The following is a 21,908-nucleotide window of genomic DNA, read 5'->3' as shown; positions in this document are numbered from 1 at the left end:
TGTGTGTGTGTGTGTGTGTGTGTGTGTGTGTGTGTGTGTGTGTGTGTGTGTGTGTGTGTGTGTGTTAGTTATACCCCAACTAGTGTTTGCAAAGTTGCCCAGTTACAGTTCAAGCAGAGTAAGATTAAAAAAATCCTGCAAACAGAGTCATGCTTGGGTGCTCCAGAATGATTCCTCTAAAACTCTGTCCTCTTTTCTTCCTCTTATCCAGTTTCTGCCTCCTGACTTTTATTTTCATCTCTCCGTCTCAGTCTTGTTGCCATCCTGAGGCTGTTTTTTTTTCTCAATTCACTGAACACTTGGGTCTTTGCTCTTACTCTCTCCTGAGCTCTGTGATGAAGCGGAGATCTGCAGTCACAAAATGAGGCAAATCCTGACTCATCATGTACTGAACAAGCACAGCAAACCAAAAATGTTCTTACCTGTTTACATTAGTGCTAAAACTATTACCCCTAATTTACACTACTTGCGTTCCATCTCCGCTCCGCTGCGCAGGTCGCAGCTGTGCGTTTCAAGTCCAGTTTACACTACCTCCGCTCCGCTCCGGTCCGACAGACGTGCAGGAAGGAAATCGCACGATAAATTCAGTGATAAGTGTGGAAGTCACAGCAAAAAATAATTCTGTGAAAGACGAACTCCAAACACAGCTGAAAACAACGATATAAAGGCTTTTGGTATCTAAGTTGAAACTGTCTCGCTGTCGGCTTTCTGAAACTTCTGATTTCAAAATAAAATCCACATGTATCCTGTGTGTACACATATACTTCATGCTACATGTTTCCATCTGCTTCCCAAACAGAACGATACATTCTGACAGCGTTTGTGTAGAAATATATCCGTATATTTATTAATATAGTCGCAATTTCGACATTATTCCGACAAATTATTCCGCCAAATAGTGTCTTATTTTGAAAATACGGATGTTGTGCTCGTTTTTTTTTTCCTGTTGGTGCGACGTAAGCTTTAAAAATCGACTCCGGTGCAGCTCCGGCATCTGTCAAAATAGGATCTGTTCTAATTTTGACGGATCGCCGTCCGCTCACCGCCACCCTGCACAGCCAGTGTAAACACTCTCATTGGTTATAATGGGTGCGTATTTGCTGTGGAGGTCGGACTGCAGCGGAGCGGAGACGGAACGCAAGTAGTGTAAATTGGGGGTTAGTTGTCATAATCGACAATGTTGCTTATAAAAAAACTGTCGAGTTTATAACGTTTACATATCAAATTATTTACCCATGTAAATGTTCATTTGTAACTGTAATGCAACCCATGACCTGCTGGGGGCAGAATCACATCTATTGTCTGCTTTGTTTACAAAAGAAGAAGAACATGCCGGCCTTTAATCCACAGAGGATGACACAGCAGGCAAATCAAAGAGTTATAACAAAGGCTGAACAGGTGCGCACACAGGAAACGCAGATGTGACAAAAACAATTAACTAATCGACTAACTGAAAAAAGAATTGCAAATTATTCAACTATAAAAATAGTTTATGTACGATTTCTTCACTGTATTTTCTGTCAAGGAAATGCAGCGTAATCATTTCTCCTGTTCATACACCTGAACCCTAAGTCAATCATTTTTTGTGTCGCTGGAGTAGAAGTGATTTATTTTATGTATTTTTTGTTTTTTGCTGAGTGTTCTCAAAGTTCATTTCCTCCGTATCTCATGTTTGCAAACACAGAATTTAAAACCAGTCACTCACGCAGAGTCTAAGGGTGTATTCACACCAGGAAAGTCTGAACAAAAGCAGACTTTATTTTATTTGTTTTTTGTTTGTTTGTTTGGTGCGGTTTGCAGTCACATTGTGCATTTTTGCAAGCGAACTATAATTTACAAACAAAGCCACGTCGGTGACAATACATGCTCCCATTTGACAGAAATGACAGGGGCAGGACAGAACACAGACCCGGAAAGTAAGATGGTGCTGTTCAATACCATAAAGAATTTCAGTAGCAGTTCATTCAGCTGCAGTTTTGGGATAATATACTTATAATCTTGGAACGGTGTTGGCAAATGCATGCTGCAACTTAAAGGAAACGAGATGCCCCACGTTCCCTGACCCACAACGGCTCATTGTTTGTAGCATAGTGGTAGCATTAGCAACACTAAAGAGCTAATCGTTACCATGACGCTTAGCAACGGTGGCTCTTGAAGTCCAAAAAGGAGCATGTTTCCTGATTGCCATTTGGGGATGGGGTCCGGAGGAGGGGCGGACTGTCTAGTGGGGGCCTGGGCTGCAGGTGGGCTCGGGGCCTGGGGGGCGGTGCCGGGGACGGGGCTGGCATTCCGGCTTCCCCGGGGCCGTTTGGATTCCTGGTGTATGTTCTATAAAACTAAAGGAGTAAAAACTCATCAGCACTGGATCCAGTTTGTATCAACACATCTGAGCAGTAGCAGCAGAAACTAACTCCAGGTGTGTAACTGATAAGCTGGAATGCGGATGTGAAACAGCGATCAGTTGAAGCCTTGATTAAAAGGCCAGGTTGAGTCACAGCCTTAGGTGAGGTCACTACACACTTCCCCAGATGAGATAATATATTCCATTACAGGATGTGTGGCTGTTTGGCAAGACTCAAGTTTACGGATGGTTTAACCAATCGTGTAATACAATCTCCAATTATACACAAAGAAATTGAAACTAAATCTAAATCTCTAAATGTCTCCACATCTGTGGTAAGACCATGAAAAGTGATTCTTTTTTTTTTTTTACTGCAGACCAGAATAAACCACACTCTACAACCAGGAAAACCACCTGGAACAAACTCATTATGGGACTTTAACCTTTGATCCTATTTGATGAGTTTGTCAACTGTTTGTTTTTTAATCAGTGAAGCTTTAGGTGAAGTCTGTCAAAACATGTTCCTGCCTTCTTCATCCATGAAATAATCTGCAGGGAGCAGCTGTGGGTGTAATGGCACCTGGTTATCAGCCCAAATATCCCATGATGCCTCAAAAACCCAAACTTTCAGAAACCATTAGGTCCTGAAAGCACTTTGTCCCTCCTGTGTCTTCACAGCTGCACAGTTAAGCTTTTCTCCAGAAGCTGGAAGAGTTCCATCATATCTACTGATGTGAAGCCGGTATGGTGGAAATTCAATCAGGGTTGTAACTGCGGTCACGAGCCCAGAGAAAACCTTTAGTCAACATAATAAAAATAACACAGTGAAATAAAACCACCAAACTATGACGTGACAGAAGGATGAAAAATGTCCAATTTAAATATAATAAAGGTTTAACATTCCTTGAAGAAATACCAGAAGTTTAAAATGTAAATGCCAGAAGTTTAGATCATTTCATTTTGAAAAAAGGCAGCGTTCTAGCTGTATAATATTTAAACATGTAATGTTGAAAGACCTGAAGCAGTTTATTATTAGTACTGTATGTGCTGGGAAGGCCTCTCAGGTAAAACCAGACCAACATGTGTTAAATGTTTCTAGAGTTTTGAGGCAGACTGGCTGTGGCGGCCATCTTGAATTGAGTTGACATTATTCTGTTATAGATGCATGTCCATCCAGTGGTCTGTGCAATATTTTGTTAACAAACAAGGTTGGCAACAGTTAGTGCCAAGTTTTTAACCAAAGATTTCATGAACATAGTTTTGGAGACAAGTCTCAGATAAAACAGATCAAATTTGTCAAACGAATTAATTTAAGCAAAAACTGAATAATTTAACATTTACTTATTCATCAGCTGTGATTTACATACAATAACTATTTTCTGAGTTTCATTATAATTTATCCCCTTAAAAAGGATATAAATCTGTTGGTAACAGAGCACCAGCTATTTCAGAGGCATAGAGGGATACAGTTTGTGTTTACAATTTAATAAACAGTTCTGCGATTCTGATATTGGACACATTAATAATGCAAAACTGATAAAAATTACGAAGCTCTACTGCTCACTGAATGAATGAAACTGAAGTTTTAGGTACAAATTTCAATTAAATTAATTAAAATATCAACTGTAATTGATTAAAATTGTCAGGCAAAAATGATAAAAAGACTATCTAAAAACAAACGGTAAAAAAACAAGTACATTCCAGTTATTTAAAGCATCATTAAATAAAGATTTCTCTTGTTTATTTTTCTAGAAAAACAAAAGTTTGAATTTAGATTGAAAAAGTTCTCTTCTCTCAGTGAGAACAGGACTTGGTCTCACAAGCAGCAAAATAAATAAAAACAATAATATTAAATTAAAACAGTTCTTGAGCACCAGGTTAACTGAAAAAAGCACCACAGACCTGTTTCTGCTCAGAGTCCAGATGAATCCTCTGTACAACTTGACCTGGTCCAAACCTTCAAACCAGCGCGTTGAGAAAGAAAACGTCTTTTTATACGTCCTCCCACAGCTCCACAAATATTCCCAGACGTTACACAACTTCACGGTTCTACAGAAGCAGCTGAGACTGACCAAATCCTCTGCTGCAGCTGTGCTGAGGTCAGGATTTTTGAGGAAATGTCGTCACATCCCAGCAAGGAAGCAGAGCCGGGAGAAAACTGAGGAGAAACCTCGGTCCTGTTGGAGTTTTCTCTCTGGAACTGCTGGATCCAGTTTTATTTAAATCTACACGTTCCATCAAAAAAATCAAAGAAGTTCTTCAGATACAGTATATGTTCATGTGATGCTGCTGCCACGGTTTCATCAAGAATGTGACAATAAATATATAACAGAAAGATGTTGGTTATAAAAATAACATGTTTTGTATGGAACACCAAAGTGTTCATAATTAAATAAATAAAACTAAATAAGTACGTAGATAGATAAATCATAAATAAATATAATTGTGAAATAACTGAATGAATATAAAATTCTAAAATCATTATTATGACCGTTTTTCATTCTCCTCTAAAATGTGCCTATTATTTATTTATTGAAATAATAACTAATTATTAATTATTAATTCATTACTAAATAATAATTGCTTATTGAAACGTTATTTCACAGTGACATTTTCCCAAGAGAACATTTTTGAGGGAGTTTTTATTCTAAAATGTCCTTTTTCACAGTCATATTTTATTTCATGGTGTTTTCCCCAACGGCCTTTATATTTCATAACAACACTTTTCAGCAGAATCAAGGATCTACAGTGTGACCTGAGTTATTTATTGTTCGACTAGGAAAAATTTCTGGTTGCACTTGTGTGACCAGTGGTTTGAGGAGGACGGGATAGAGGGAGGGGGTCTCCGACACAAAGAGTTTCCATGTCCTGTAATAAATTGTGTTTCGTATTGAACCGATATGATTCCATATGTTTATAATGTCCAGTAGACATGTCCCTCTCACACCAACACTTTAAACATTTGCACTTATTTCTGTCATTTCATTCATCTTGAGATGCTTAAGTTAAAATTTCAGTTCATAGAACCACTTTAAAGTTAAATGTCTTGTACAATTCTGGTTCAAAGAAAGAATTTAATGTTTATTAAAATGTTAACTAATTATTTGCAACTTAATATTGCCTTAATGGACGGTGTTTAAAAGAAAAAAATGGTGAGACACGGTGGAAAATTTGGATGAATGTAACTTTTGTGCTGGTGCACCTGAGGTAAACAGTTGGTTGCACCGGTGCAAAAAGTTATAGTTAAAGTTAAAGTTAAAGTTAGCCTAATCATCAGTGGGTTGGACCTGCATGCCCACTGGCTGATTCTAGCACATCTATTAGTTTTCCTGAATTCCTGCTCACTGCATGGATTGTAGTTAGCAATGACTTGCTGGGTCAAAGGTCATGAAGGATGGAGAGTTGAACTCTCTGCCAAGTTTATCTGAGCTATAGCTTCAGTTTGAGCAGGAGTACGCTCTGCAACTTTAAAGGAGACCAATTATGGGTCCTAGAAATTTTTATGGTATGTCTGTGGTATATCCAGACTATGTTCATTCAATTTAATGCACAAAATAATTCTCAGATAATAAAATTTCCCATTTTCTAGTTCTGCCTGCTCTGACTTCCGTTCAGAAGAGCTGTTTATGTTAATGAGCTCTGTTGGTAGCGCCCTCCAAAAATCTGTTGACATTAACTCCGCCCTCCAAAAATCTGTTGACATTAACTCCGCCCTCCAAAAATCTGTTGACATTAACTCCGCCCTCCAAAGCCAGCGTTTACGTTAGCATGGCTAATAATAGCAGAAGCTCCGTTGTACAACCATATGAGACCCAGAGGCAGAGTCGTGGTCGCAGCTTTTTTTTTTCTCCTCCTCCTCTGCTCTGCACTCACTCTGCATGCTGTTACCAGAGCAGGGAGCAGCAGCGGTCAAAATACCTCAGAAACTCAAACAAATAGGCTTTAACAAGGCTTTAATAAGCTAAACAACAGAGGTACATGAGAAAACGTTCATAACAAATGAAAATAAATAAATAATTAAATTGCGTCCATGCTGATCTCGAACCCTGATCTCCTACTCTCTGGTCCAACACTCTACCCATTGCCCTATTGGAGGCTTGTTGTGAAATGAGATGCTTATTGCACAACAACACGGTGACGGCTCTTAATATTAAGGAGGAGGAGCTTCACCCGAGGGTTGCTAGGCAAGGGGCTGAACGCAGGTTCTGGTGGGTTGTTGTACGGCTTGTGACATCACAAAATGACGGAAGTATAAAACTTGTTGTTAATATACATTAAAAATACATTTACTTACATTAAATATGCCCCTGGGTGCATTTTTTTGGTCCTAGGACTGTTTTTTTTTAAGAAGTACACACCCAAAGTTGAGTAAAAAAACTTTTAAAAAGTGAATTTTGCATAATAGGTCCCCTTTAAGCATTAATGTTGGTATGTGATTACTTTCGTAAGGGTAAAGGAACTGTTTCTCTTGATTGACAGATAAAATCATTCTGCTGAAAAGTGTTAAGAAGAAACAAAGAAGTCATTGGGACAAATAAACTTCAATAATTAGCATGTTAGCAGACTTGCTACAGCATAAGCAGCTAAATAATTAACCTCAGCTTCTCACGCTCTGAACATTACGTAACAATGAGCAGAAACGTAGTAATATTACTTGCTGACGCTCATGTTAAAGAAATAATTCAGCTTTGATCTAAAATTTTGCACATAGAAGTTTTTAATAAATAGAGCCAATCTGTGAATTAAAACTTTTAAAAATATTACAACTATTATTCTCAACATTCAGTCCCAGCAGTAGTGGAGGGGAATGAGTTATCTTGATGAAAATGTAAAGTTTATACAAATAGATCTAACTGAAGTCTGACGCTGTTACTCTGTTTGACCAGATGGGGGCAGTCTGAACCACAGCAGGTAAAACTACAACTCTTTTTATTCTGTGTTTTTAGGCTTGCCGTTTGTTTTTGTACCACGGTCTGATCCGAGGAGGGAAAACACAAATTTTTATTCTCTTATTTCTCTCCTTGGTTATGTCATACAGTTTCTGCTAAAAGAAGCAAGAATTTCAGATTTTACCTGAAGACTGTGATTAAATAAAGCTGAGAAGAGAGGAGAGACGTACAACCTGATGCACTGATACCAGGAGGTGTTAATATTTCTCTCTTATGTCTCTGTCTAACTGTGAAGGGTTCTATTTTTAGAAAAAAGCGAGACATCCCTCCCGGGGACTGATACTGACATGGAAAATTGTGCAACTCCTCCTTCTGCTTTACACACACAAATAAAAATAAAAACACATTATCCCTTTCTCCAGCTCAATATAAAATCTGCTCTGTTGGTCCCAGAGCACGTGTGTGTGTTGGGCACGTTTTTGCTACATCGTGAGAACCATTTTCCAGAAAAACGCAGCCTCGTGTAGACCAAAGCCAGGTCCCCATGGGTACGGAGGGGGATTTTGGGTGGAGGATTAGGTTTAGGACCGAGGTGTGAATTGAGTTTAGGCTAGATTTAGTGTCAGGTAGGAACCTGGGAGGTTAGGTTTAAGGTAAAAAGTCAGGGTTAGGCTATTTAGGACCAGAAAATGAATGGAAGTCAAAGCACAGTCCCCACGGGGACATAAAAACAAACCTGTGTGTGTGTGTGTGTGTGTGTGCGTGCATGCATGCGTGTGTGTGTATCAGAAAAACAAAACACTCTGCTTCTCGTGGCACTGGGTATCTATGAACAGTCCCACAGAGCACCGCACAACCAGCCCAGTGCAGGTAGGTGGTGTGGAACAGCTAATGCTAACGCCAACCCTACGAACTTGTTTAATCACCTGAAACAGAAGAAAACCAGAAGATGCAGATCCACCTCACTGATGTAAAAGTCACATGAAATCCATCACGAGCGTTCAGACTGCAGTCGTATTGAAAAACATCAATTATGGATGATTTACCAACAGGTTCTAAATAAAATATATGATATCCGAAAAAGTGGACAGAGTGCGGCCGGGAGTCACAGCGGAAAGACCGAAAATGGGTGCGGAGTGGGTGGAGCCAAAGCGAACTGTGTAGGTGGAAAAATGCAGCGGGAGGGGTTCCCAGGAGCTCAGCTGAATGAAGGAAGCTCGGCACAAGGCCAGATCGTAATAAATGTCTAGTACGCCGTAATGGTTCAGAGCGGGTCTCAATATCGTAATGATTACGGTGAGATCGTAAAGGTTGGCACCTCTGTGTTCAACATAGAAGCTTCAGATTTCTTTTGTTGTTTAGCTCTGATGAAGCTCTATCCATCAGGCCCACCAATCAGTTGATCACTGTTGGCTTTAGATGGCCTTCGTCGCATGTCTCATCCAATGAGAGCTTTTGTTGCCGCTCTCATGAACCTAAGCAGCAAGCCGGGTTAGAAACACGATGAAAGTCACCACATTCTTCAGGGCATTTTTTGTTTTAAAACTTTTCCTGACGGCAGGCTGGAAAGAAGTAACGTTCTCTGTAAGCGCTGCAACACTGAACTGTTCCACCACTGGAGCAGTTTGAGCCTGAAACATCACTTCAGTTTAAAACCAGCGTAAACAAACAGAGGCAGGTTCTGCAGACTAGGCTTTTGAAGTTGAGTTTTTGAAAATGAATTGCCCCTTCTTTAATACAAAACAGGACCTAAAAAATGCTCTAAACATCTTTGAGTCAGTTACATTTTGTGCAGAATAATAAGGTTAATCTAGAATTCAAGGATTTTTTTGTTATTTCAAATGAGTAAAGGATGTAAAGATACTGAGGTGCCAGTTGTCAGCAATAAAAAACACAAACAAGAAAATATAAAAAGGAAAACAAAAGAAAAAGAACAACATACAGTGTGTCAGAAATGGAGTGTGTTTCATATATATGAGTAATAATAATTTTATGAGTATTTACAGTGTACTCTTCAGAATTATAAAACCTAAAATGTTAAAGTCTAACTTTGTGGGCTATTTAAGCTTTCCAATTCTTTTCAAACAAAAACCTCATTACTTTTATTTTTACACTTCCTAAACAGTTAATGCATGAAGAAACAGGCATGTTTGTCCTCTTTTATCTCTCACTGCTGCAGAACTTTAAAGCCCAGCATGTTTTTCTGTAAAACTGGAGGTGATCCTTTAGAACAGAGGTTCTCAAACTGGGGTCCGTGAGCTGTATCTTGGGGGTCCTCAAAAGTTCTCAATAAATTGTTCATGTGATTTTTATTTTTTAAAAATGCATATGGGACACAATACACTAAAACAAGCATACTAAACCAAACAAAAGATAATATTCCCATGGCATTTAGGGGGTAAAATGATAGAAAACTATTTTTGAAACAGCATGGGGTTTATAAGGGGGTCCCTGGAAATGTTTCACCCTTGTAAGGGGTCCCCAGACCCCAAACCCTTGAGAACCCATGCTTTAGAACTCATCACTTATAAACAGTCGACACATAAACCTGATGTCTGACCAGCAGGCACTCCTGCTTCTTACACAACACACCCTGTAACTCAGGATTACTTTCTAGTCTGCATTTCTGTAAGCCTGTCTTTGCTGCGAGGGAGTGAGACACAGGCGTGTTGTCACCATGGTGACTAGCCCCTGGCTGCAGCCTAGTATTTCTCTGCTGTTATTAACTCTGTACTGTTGGGCCACAGAATCCTCTCCAGTTTCAACCTGTCTAACTTGTGGAGCTGCAGAGGAAACCAGTCTGTAAAGAAGCCCCCTGTCAGACCACGCCCCTCACAGGCCACGCCCCTCACCCCTCCCATCAAACGCGCTACAACAACAGGAAGCTCCAAACCTGCAGGCGCTGGCTGAGAGAGTTCAGTGTCACAAGGTTCTCCATTACAGGACCTGTTCATGTGGAAACCTGATGCATCCACAACACAAGCAACACACAACAACACACCACTGCCTGAAGGCTTCAGAGGAGTACGATAAGAACCATGAAGCAGATCAGGAAGGTCATGGAGGTGAGCTTCTGCTGTAACTTCAAGTTCACGGTTAAAATAACCCCACGTGTACACCCGGTCCGGACCCCCTTCCTTTCCTCCTCTCCTCTGTCAGTCTGGGCCTCCGAGGCCCTCCAAGCATTCAGAGGCTCTCTCCACAAAAAGCACGTCCGCTCATCACGAGGCTATTCTGGGAGCTCGATCTTATTTCCAACTTCCGTTCTCCACCTTCGTGTTCGTCCCCTCACTTTCTGCACGAACCCTCTGCTGTCCGTGAAGCGTCATGTTAGAAACACGCTGTGAGGACAGCTCCACTGTCGTCTACAACTAAATATAACTGAAGCTAAACTTATATTAAATATATCTGATAACCCTTGGAGGAAGCGGAACACCTATAAATAACCTACGGAGGAACATTCTCACCTAAATAAACTGAAGTGTGAGCTACAGGGACAGCGTGCTGAATCATCAGTTACTCGATTAAGAGATAAAGCTGTTTGTTTTAAGTGGTCAATATTAGCTGATTGTTTGGTTTATCTCTAGCTGTTAAAATGTCAATATTGTTTTATTTTTAACAGATTTTGTCTAGAACAGTGGTTCCCAAACTTTTCAGCTTTTGACCCACAAAGTAAAAGCAGCAGAGACCTGAGCCCCCAGCTGTTGTCCGTTGATAAACATTGTTTTCACGTCAAATAAACAAGAGGATAGTAACATTATTTTTTACATTATTTTTTGTCCATTTTAAGTACACTAATCTTACTATTTTGTAACAACAAAAGGCTCGACACACGGGACACGACAAACTACAGCGATTAACGGCTGTCATCGCAGCCAGGGTGAAACCCGACACACGGGACACGATAGCGATTGCAGCGTTGCGAATCGCGCTCTCAGGTCGCTTGTCTTCACAAAATTTGATTGGTTCTTGACTCTGAAGGCGGGTGAGCATTACGGACGTGTAAACTAAACGAATCTTGCGATGCTAATGATATTGAAAAACAAACGCACATCAAGATACAGTTTTATGAGGAAAAACTTACCATAAACTTCACCCTGSTGCCAACAAATTCCCACAAAGCTTTTTAGTAATCACTTGGTGAAAGTGTTAGCTAACTGCAGTGTAGCATACTCTCCTCTCATTGGTCAGCCAATGAAACCCTCGCTGATTGGTTGTCCGCTAAGCGACAGTGACAAAAATTGAACATTTTTTCAACTTTCATATGTCGCCTCGCAAGCTCGCGTGTGCACGTCCACGTGTACGAGCGCGAAATTTCACATGCATTATTTTCGCCGGTCGCTTAGCTGGAGGAGGGCAAGCGAATGTCGCCTCACTGCACAGGCTCCATAGGAAATGAATGGAGAGTGAGCGACGTCGCCTCCCGTGTGTCGAGCCCTAAAGGCAAAAAGTGTTGTTAGTTGTCATTTTTTGGTGTAATTAATTCAGAAAATAATTTCAGGACCCCACTGTGGGTCCCAACCCCAACTTTGGGAACCCCCTGATCTAGAACATATCCTAACATGCCCTGGCTCTCCTAAGTCACGAGTTTTGACAAGTTAATACAGTCTATACCTGTGGAGGACAGAGCTTTAAACAGCCTCGCTTTGAAGAAACAGATTTTAATTCTGACTAGACTGATGAGCTAATGGCTAGTCCAAATGTGGTCCAGACCAGAAGATTCACAGCGGTCTGCACCAGCTTTACTTCATACATCTTTACACCTGTCAGTGTGGACAACTATGTCCAGGTTTTTTTAGCAAATGCAAAAAGCAGCAGCAGCCAGCTATAGCACTTCTCATGCAGCTTGCAGGAAAGTTTCTAATAGAAACAGCATATAATATAAATGACATCAACGTGCAGGTTTTAAAACTTGAGCTGTTTTAAAAACAGTAATGTGTTTCAAATTGTATCGGCTCGGTCCAATGATGACCCATTTCCAAACTGCATCTTCTTTTATCAAACATTTTCTAAATTAGCAGAGAAGTTCTTGGCAACACTGCTCCAACCGTTTAAAAAATATAAAGCATTTACAAAAAATAAACCATATATAAACCAATAACTATTAACCATTTAGAAATCATTTATAAACAACTTTCAAAATAAAGACTTTCAAACCAATTCTAAACTATAAACATTTGTAAACTATTGAAAAAAAAACTATTAATAAACCATTTATAAATGTAAACTATTTTTAAACCATCTGTAAATAATTTATAAAACCATAAACCAGGACTGTAGCATTCAACTAAACTGCTCCAGGGGCCACAGTTACTGCAGGCCAACAGCTCAGGGGCCGAACATCCAACAGTTAGTCATTTTGTAAATTAAGTATTACAAAGATCTGTTACCTTTGAAATTGTTTATTTTGCTGCATTTAATCATGAATACAACATACAGAACCCTATAGAATAAAACTAGTGATACTAAAACAATAACAAAAACATAACACATTATGCCTCCTATAAAAATTATTTTGACATCTCTGACTTTCCATATTTTTTAACCAATTTTATTTTCACTTTCATAGTTTTATRTTCAACTGCTTGAAGTTTTAACTGTCTTGGATGTTCATAAAAATGTTTTTTACCAGCTTCCAGCCAAGATTCTGAAGTTTCTGTAGATACCAAACATGTCTAGGGATGGGTACCTTTTGCTTTTGAATCGATTTGGAACCAATATCCGGTACCCGTGAATCGGTACCGGTACTTAATGGTACCAATTTTCAGTACTTTGTGTGTGTTGTTTTTTTTAATACTAAACTTTTTTTAAAACATATTTCTTAATATATAAAATTTAACAAATATCAAGACAACATCCAACTCTTTGTTTTGTAACATCAGTTGTGTAACTTGTTAACAACAAGATCGTTTTGTGTTATTGCACAAATTAAAACCCAGCTCCACGTSTTTCTATTGATGTCATTTCCCCACTAGAAAATTGTGTGATGGAGGTCCATGGAAGGCAAATAAGTTTAAATCAAATAAGCAAAAGAGGATGCAGTTAAAATAAATAAAAGGTATTCAAGCTACATTTTGAGCATCCAAAACGCACCAACGCTTCAAGCTGGCTGCTTGTGCTCCTTCAGGTCAGACGTGTTCAGACTGTCGGGAAGCGCCTCTGTTGTTTTCCTCTGTTGGTCTCTGTTTAATGGTGGATGAAATAAAGAAAGTGGCTGCACTTTATTTACTTTGAGCAAGCGAACGTTGTGCTCACAAGAAAATTAATCTACCAGATAATTCAGAGGTGGTCTGTTTGGCGAGTTTTACTCCAGGAGCTGCGACGCTCGCATTCAAGCTACGTTCAGACTGAACTCTGTTTACTGAACCAGCGGCTGCTGACGTCATTACGCTTTTGCGCAATGCTGCGTTCAGGACAAGCATGGAAAACTCACCACTCTTACMCCAATACGGTCYCAATGCTGCYTTCAGGACAAGCATGGAAAACTCACCACTCTTACGCCAATACGGTCGCAATGATGCGTTTAGGTACGGAAACATGGTACCGTTTGATATTACGTGAATAGGTTCTCGGTGGTACCGACAGAATTTGGTCGGTACTTAAAAAAGTATCGAATTCAGTACCCATCCCTAAACATATCTATGTTTAACTAAAAGAACTTATAGTAATTAAAGTAGATAACCAGGGCTTTGGGCTTAAGAGGTGAATGAACCAATTAGCGGGCCAAATTTTGGACACTCGTGGGCCAGATGTGGCCTGTGGGCCACTAGATGAATAGCCCTGCTATAAACTATTTATGAACCATTTTTAGTGTTATGAAGGTTTATAAAACAACTAGCAAAAAACAAAATATGAGGTTTTGAAGAGCGGAGCTGCTTGAGAAAAAGATACACTCGGGTCCTGAATGAACTAGCCATTAGCTCATCAGTCGTCTCAAAACGCAACTGTTTTTTTTTAAACTATGGCCACTCTGAGAGCCGTCTACAACAAGTAAAATAATGATTTTTACTCACTCCATAATGTTCAAAAGTTATTGTATGCTTCAGCATTTCATAATTCGACACAGGCGGTTTGTTTGATTTGGAAATTAAAACAAAGTTTAATTAAAACTATATCTTTATATTAAGATGAAAAGGTTTGCCTTATTCTCGTTTCTCTGACTCATGCAGTCAGTGTTCAGAGTGTGTTGTTGTATCCTGTGTGCGTCTCAGTTAAAATCACCGCTGTGACTCCTGGCTCCTACTCCACCTCACCATCATCATCATCATCATTATAATCATCATCAGATAAACTTTACAGTCTGTGTTTAAAAGCACAGTGTGTAGGATTTGTTGTTTTCAGCGACATCTAGTGTTTGAGTGGTTGAATCATCCTCCCTGGTGTTGCACAAAGGAGTTGCTACGGTGTCTCTCAGGTGTCAAAAACCTTTGATAATTCCAACCGCGATGTCTACCAGCAGCTTCAGGGCTAGTGATGTTTCAAGTGGTAGGATTATGAGCTTTAATAAGTAAAATTATCCCAGCTACAATGACAGACAACAAATATTACATTTATAGTATTACAACTAAAACAGTTTTTGATGCCGCCACCGTAGTTTGTCCTTCATGAGCCTTCGTAGACAAGATGGCGGTGCAAGATGGCGGCTGCCTGTGTGGCGACCCACGACCATGGAGATATAAACAGCTTTTTATAAGATAAAAATAACAAAACAAGGTCTTTGCAATGATTAGACATGTTTTTGTTATTGTCACTAGTGATTATTTCAATTTTGGCTAAAAGAATTGACAAAATCCTGCACACTGTGCCTTTAATGCATGTAAATAATGATAAAATGACACACCCAGCTGCCGGGAACCAAAATAACAGTTATTATTTCATTGATACAACCCGAGAACACTTTGAGTTTCCTACCTGGAATACTTGAGGAGCAGAACCCCGGTTCTCCTACAGCATCAGCTCTGACAGAAGATCCTCTTCGCTCAGGGTACCAGGAGGTCCAGACAAGTCCTCCAGTCCATGGAGCTGAGCTCAGAGTCAACACCGGGTCACATTATTACCTCTCCATCTGCTGACAAACACATCCAGATGACAGGTTTTATCAGAGATGAGGTGTTTTTGTAAAGTTTTTTGTTTTCTGAGGTTTAGAGATCATGAAATAACCATCCTGATGTCAGAAGCAGGTTGGATCTCTGCAACGTAAAGAATTGAAGTATAAGACGGTCACAAGCTTCTCCTGTCCTGAGGGACCTCAGAGAAACCCAACACTGACACACAAGTCCAGATCCTGCAGAGGTTTACTGGATTTCAAGAGGACCCCCCCCCCCCCCACACACACACACACACACACACAAACTTTGCATGAGCCCATATTCAGTTTGTGCCCTAAAGCAAAAACAACACTGGAGCAGTTTTTAACTTTCTGTCTTGATTTATCCTGAAATTTAAAGTTGTTAAAGTTGTGGTGAAATGCTTCATCTCTTAGAGAAGTGTTTTCCAAAGTGGGGGCACCAACAAGGCTTTGGGGGCCCCAGAAAGATGTTGAAATGTTGTTTTTTTATTGGGAATATAAAACAGACCTTAAAACGGTTAGATAATAAACGTCTTACGCTAAAGAAATGTAATAATTCTTGAAAAATGAATAAAACTGAAAAACGCTCTAAAAGTTGATGGTTCTTTAAATATTTTGTAGCAGTGTTTGTGGATTTGAAAGGCGGGGTCCCTGGACAGGAGCTTATACTGTTTAGGGGGAGGGACCCTGGTTAGAGGAATTTGTAAAATGGTGTAAAAAAACTGAAATGACATTTGCTTTGGGAGAATATGTAGCCAAAATAATAATAATAATGTTCTTTATTTGTATTTTGATCATTAATCCCATCATTAATGTGGACTTTCTCCTCACCACCCAACCCAGTGGAGCAGCATGAGTACTTCAGCACATTTAGAATTACAGACAAAAAGAACTTAAATAACAGAACTTTGTCATAAACAGCATCAGTATAAAGGGGGCCTAAGCTACATAAATTGTGAGAAAGGTTGTCTAAAGAAGCTTTATTTATATCTACAATACTCCAGATAAGTTTTGTATTAATTTTTACACTGATTTTCTGCCTGGTCAAAAAAAAAAGTCACACACATATATTTCATTGGACCGTGTTTAGCTTTGATTATGGCCTGCATTCACTGTGGCATTGTTTGGATAGGCTTCCTAGACCTGACCAGCAGTGCCCCCATAGGCTGGTACAGTAAGCACTATGGGCATGATGGGAGTATCTTCAAAGACGATGGGTCCTCCAGTATCATTCCAGGTTTTTTATAATGCACTGGACAGTTCTTAACCCAAACGGGCCTCATGCAAGAACATGTTCGTATTCTTATCCTAAATTTCTCTTACTTTTGTTCGTACGAAGGGTTCGTACGAACATGTCACGTCAGATTCAACAAACTCTTCTATCTTCAGGAAAAGTGTGTAAATGAATTCCACCTGTTCGTATCAGCTGCTCGTGCACTCGAGAGGAGATTAGCATAATTACCACCCCAAAAACACCATATAAGGCTATGTTTCCTGCCTCAGATACAAGGAAGTGTTCATTCATGAAAATGACAGCGAAAATTAAAAAGAAGAACTTTCCGAGTTCAGAGATTGAAGTCCGTCTGTCAGAGATCCAGAAAAGAAAATCTGTCATTTGTACCAGGTCGCACCGTATGCAGACTGACTGCTCGTAAAATATACGACAGATCTGGACCACACATGAATTTTGTTCGTATCTGAAAAAAATCTGAATACGAAAACATTGGTGAGTGCCACAAATTCTCCTAAATCACTCGTACGCACAACTTAAGAACAAATCTGTGCGTACGAACGGTTCTTGCCAGAGGCCCAATGTTAGTAGTTTCTGCAATCTCCTTAGATGTTTTCTCTGCTTGATACCAATGATTTGACCCTTTTCAAACAGACTATCTTTTCCACGACCACAAGATGTGTCTGTCCACATGGTTAAGAAACGAGAATCAACTCATTGCACCAGTTGGGGTTCTATGACTTGTTGCCAGTTGAAAGATAACCACCCAGCAGTAGTTATCCAACAGGAGGCTCATACCTATTTGCTTAGTCAAATCCAGGTGGCGACTTTGTCATTTGGCCAGGAAGTGTAAACCTCAATGGGGTTTGCCTGGTTAAACGTCAGTTACTAAAACAGTAAAAACTCTCTTTGAACACACTTGTAACAAAGCATTAAAACCCACTGGATGAACAGTACGTCTACAACTGATTCACTACTGAAGTTGACTGAAGTCAAATGGAAGTCACAGCTAACTGAAAACAATCTGATCCACAATCCTTACATGCCTCAGATCGGTTTGAGGCAAACAACCACAGTTAAGAACCAGCTCAACACATTACGTTCTGCTGAACCAATAAGCTCCAGTCTTATTCCAACCGGAAGCACCTTAAAGTTTTGGTTTTCCTCTGAGCTCTCAGGTCTGGGGGCTGTGGTAGGAATGCCTGAGAGGCCCTCTGAAGGAAAGAGCTGTATGAATGAATAAATAGTGTTTCCCACAGACACACAAGGACACTGTCCACCCACCACCCACTAATGTGGCAGACTAGACCCTCTGTGTGAGAAGACGAAACACCACCTTCTTTTATCTCGGTCAGGACCACGGGCCATAAAATGTGCTGCATCAGCACAAGTTCAACCTCACAAAGACACAGACATGAGAGATTAAAACTACATCAATGAATGCATTGTTGTCCTCTCTTCTTACTTTGTCTTTGAAAACACGAAAACCTTTAATGTAATGTGAAGAGCTTTGGAGTCCTTTGACTTTATAAAGAGCTGTATAAGTATTAAAGCTGAAATCCTGTAAACACACTATAATCATTTTAGGGGAGAAATCTGTCAGTCTGGTAATAAATACAATAAAAATAAATTGATTCAAATTGCAAAGTACGTCTTGTGTTGTAATTTTTTTTTTCAAATTCGACAGCTGAAAACACTAGCATGACATAAAGTCATCAGTCCTGAGAATATGAAGAATGTTGCAGATTAAATTCTTCTTACAATTCATGTTTTTTTCTGCTTTAATCCCTGAGCCTGTGAGTAATTCTCTTGTAAAGTCTGATGATGAGGAAGTTTCACTCACAGCTTCTGACTGCTGACTGAGAACATTTGCACATTTCATGTGCTTATTAAATTAAATTTATTGTAAAGGTTGCAGACAGACAGACATAAATTTTGACGGGCAACCAGATTCTGTCAAGAGGTGTTCTGCTGGACAACCTGGAAACGTCCTTCTGTCTGCCTCTGATGGAGTAACCTTAGTGTTTCTGTATTTACAGAACACAATAATGTCAAATACTCTGAAATCAGCTGGAATCAGTTCTGTATTCATGTGACTTGAGCCCTGAGGTGGTTCTACTAAGACACTAATAGATTTTGAGTGCCATTATCTGATTGTAGGCACAAACAATATAATTAGGCCACCAAGGACCATGAATTGTCTAAATGCCACCGTGGTACAGAAACAAAAAAATAGTGGCTGGTAAAAAGTGTGAGTGGCCGGTACAAAACCTTTTCTACCAGCCACTGTGGCTGGTGGGGAAATTTTTAAGTTCCACCCCTGACTATAAATGCGCTGTGGCCAGGAAACCCTGAAATACTGTATTGATCCCAGAGAGAAATTAGGTATGGAGGTCATGACCTGATATTATCATTATCTCCATGACCTAATCAGGTCATGGAGATAATGAACCACTAGCTGCCAGTTCTTACATCAACATGTCTGCAACCCTAACACTTAGATCACGACAAAAAGAAGTGTAAAATTGTTATTATTATTATTATTATTATTAGGCTTTAGTGAGAAAAACTGGATGTAGAAATTTCAGGCAGAAGCTGCATTTTGACCTTTCAGCAATTCATTAGAAGTGTTCTGATTACATCCTGCTGATGAGCAGGGGAACTAGAAATAAGCCTTCCTCTTACACTTCCTCTGTCACAGAAGAAGGGTTAGAAAGTGAAAAACATCTGTTGAAACAGGATAGATTTGACCTGCCACCGTCTGTCACGTTCACTTTAATCATGTCTTTTCACAGCTTAATATACCTGACAGATGGTTACAACACATCACACTGTATTTTCTAATTGTTAAGCAGCAGCTGCTATCAAGGCCTATAAGGTCTAAAACTCCATGTTCAGGTTGAAGCAGTCCATCTTTAGAGGAATGCGGTTTTCCTTCAAACACAAATAGACCTGGAATTGCACCAACTGCTCCAGCTACTTTGAGTCATCGACTGTTTTCAGAGATTTTCTCCTCATGCAGGAAGGTGACACAACACCCTGCAGATGACATCCTGTTGAGAAACTTGGCAGTGAAAGGGCGTGGAGCCAGCACGTTTCGGCTGATCCGATATCATCCGATCAGCTGAGAGCATCCACTCAGAACGCCAAGAACTGTTTAAACACGTGAAGAAGAAGCTCTGTTTTCTTTTCCCTTCAGGGTTACAGACTGGTGTGTCATAAGAAAGAGTCTGTTTACTCTCTCATTAGGTGGGACGCACGAGTCAAACTGATAGCCAGCTGGCCAAATATGGCCCTTATTGCAACATTATCCGGTCCATGAGAACAAAATGTAATAAAACCGAACACATTTAATGCAGACATTATGTAGAAATTAGCCAACGAGCAACAACACTGCCCAGGTGGAAACCATCAAACTCTTTTAGATCAACCTGTTAAACTTCATATCACCCAGCACCAAGGGTAAAAGGGTGATAGTGTTTTTGTCTTTGTTTGTCCGTTAGCAAAACATCTCCTGAACCACCAAACAAGTGTCCTTGAAAGTAATTACTGGACAGTAGGGTTGGGTAAAAAAATTGATTCAATTTAAATTTGGGAAAATCAATTCACAGGACATGAGATCGATTTTTCCCCAAGGCATCTTGTAAGCTCGTTTGAGGCGCGTTTCTATATTTTGTCACTCCTGGCTTGCCATATGTTTACATCCGGTTGACATTCAGCGCTAACATTAGCTTTTGATAACAAGTTGTCTGGATCAAAGTAAAGAAACTAAGGAATCAAACGTTACCAGTCGACTCTCCACAGGACTTAAAGATAACAGAGACCATGGAGAGTTTTTTTTTTTTGCAAAGGTTTGCGTTCCTACGTGGTAGAGGAAACGGAGCACGGTTTGACGAGCGGCTCGGCACCCGAACCAAACTACGTTATGTAAACATCTGACTGAACTGTTCTCCACCGGCATGTTTAAACATGTTTAAGACGACATTCTAACAAAATCGTTTAGTTTTGTTACCAATATTATTTTTAAACTTTAAGAAACGTCAATGAAATCCACAGTGATGAAATTTTCTAGTTGTTTTATTAAGTTATAAGTATTAAGTTTTAATAAGTTTTATTGGACATAACATAAGGTAACAGAAACATTACAAATATACAGTTTTAAGATAAGATAAGATAAGATAAGATAAGATAAGATAAGATAAGATAAGATAAGATAAGATAAGATTGTCATTGTACAGAGCACAATGAAATTACAGTTCAGAACACTCGTTCACAATTTTTCTCTCTCAAAAGGAGTGGGCAGAAGTATATTTACATTAGCCCAACTCTTCTTCTGCAACCTTATTCCCATCACTTCTTATTTTTCAAAATAATTATTAATTAATTAAAAATGAATGCACCCAACAACACTGTCACCTGCAATTCCCTTTTACTTTGAAACTTTTTATACTTGACAGTTTTCTTTCAAGATTAAACGGTTTAATTTAAAAGTTTGTCCCTAAAACCTGTTGTTTATGTTAAAGAGAAAAAAATGGTGGTCGATATCAATAAACATTTTCATTGAATCTAATTTAATCAAATCGAATCTGAACTTAATGAATCGAAATCGAATTGATTTAGAGAATTGGCCATGATACCCAGCCCTACTGGACAGGTGAATAACGTTTAGAGTCAGCCCGAGCCAAGATGGCCGCCACAGCTAAGCAACATTAGGAAACACAAAAATGGCTTTGAGTCAATATATTACAAGTTGAAATAAAACCTGGTGGTACCTGAGAGTCATCCATAATTTACAGTCCCAGAAGACTTGTTTCTAAAACTTCACCGTTATAGTCAACTGCGTTAGCAAAATATCTCACAAACCACTGGATGGATTTTAATGTGTTTACCTTTTAGAGTGACCCCCAATTCAAAATGGCCACCGCATTTAACCTAGATTAACATAAATGTGACAGTAAGTTTGTCAGTTTTACAGAAATGTAGCTGGTGGTTACTTGTTCACAACACAGACCTGAGGGCTACAGACTGCATGTTAGTTGTTGTGTTTTTACATTTTATTCAGGATTTTATTTAATGAGTTGAGATAAAGTATTTTATGAAGAAATAAACAGCAAACCATTGATAATTTTTGATTCAATGGGCCTCATGCAAGAACATGTTCATATTCTTATCCTAAATTTCTCTTACTTTTGTTCATACAAAGGGTTCATACGAACATGTCACGTCAGATTCAACAAACTCTTCTATCTTCAGGAAAAGTGTGTAAATGAGCTGCGTAAATTCCACCTGTTCGTATCCAAGTGCTCATGCACGCAAGAGGAGATTAGCATAATCACCACGCCAAAAACACCATATAAGGCTGTGTTTCCTGCCTCAGAC

The 21,908-nt window shown here is 39.4% G+C and overlaps 1 protein-coding gene across 2 annotated transcripts in view; it reads right to left on the bottom strand.

Moving 5' to 3' along the window:
- The window catches only part of tnk2b (tyrosine kinase, non-receptor, 2b), a 78,980-nt gene that overhangs the window by 43,486 nt on the left and 13,586 nt on the right, over positions 1-21,908 (bottom strand). The window contains exon 2 of one of the 2 annotated variants that reach the window (XM_014014098.1): positions 15,142-15,298. The gene's annotated coding sequence lies outside the window, so the exon portion shown is untranslated. The remainder of the gene's footprint in view (positions 1-15,141; positions 15,299-21,908) is intronic. The other variant, XM_014014097.1, reaches the window with a different exon arrangement.

The sequence above is a fragment of the Austrofundulus limnaeus genome, unplaced genomic scaffold (genome assembly GCF_001266775.1).
Source record: "Austrofundulus limnaeus strain Quisiro unplaced genomic scaffold, Austrofundulus_limnaeus-1.0 Scaffold110, whole genome shotgun sequence".
Classification (NCBI taxonomy): Eukaryota; Metazoa; Chordata; class Actinopteri; order Cyprinodontiformes; family Rivulidae; genus Austrofundulus; species Austrofundulus limnaeus.
Note: the sequence above shows the minus strand (reverse complement) of the source record. Positions and strands in the feature narration are given on the sequence as shown.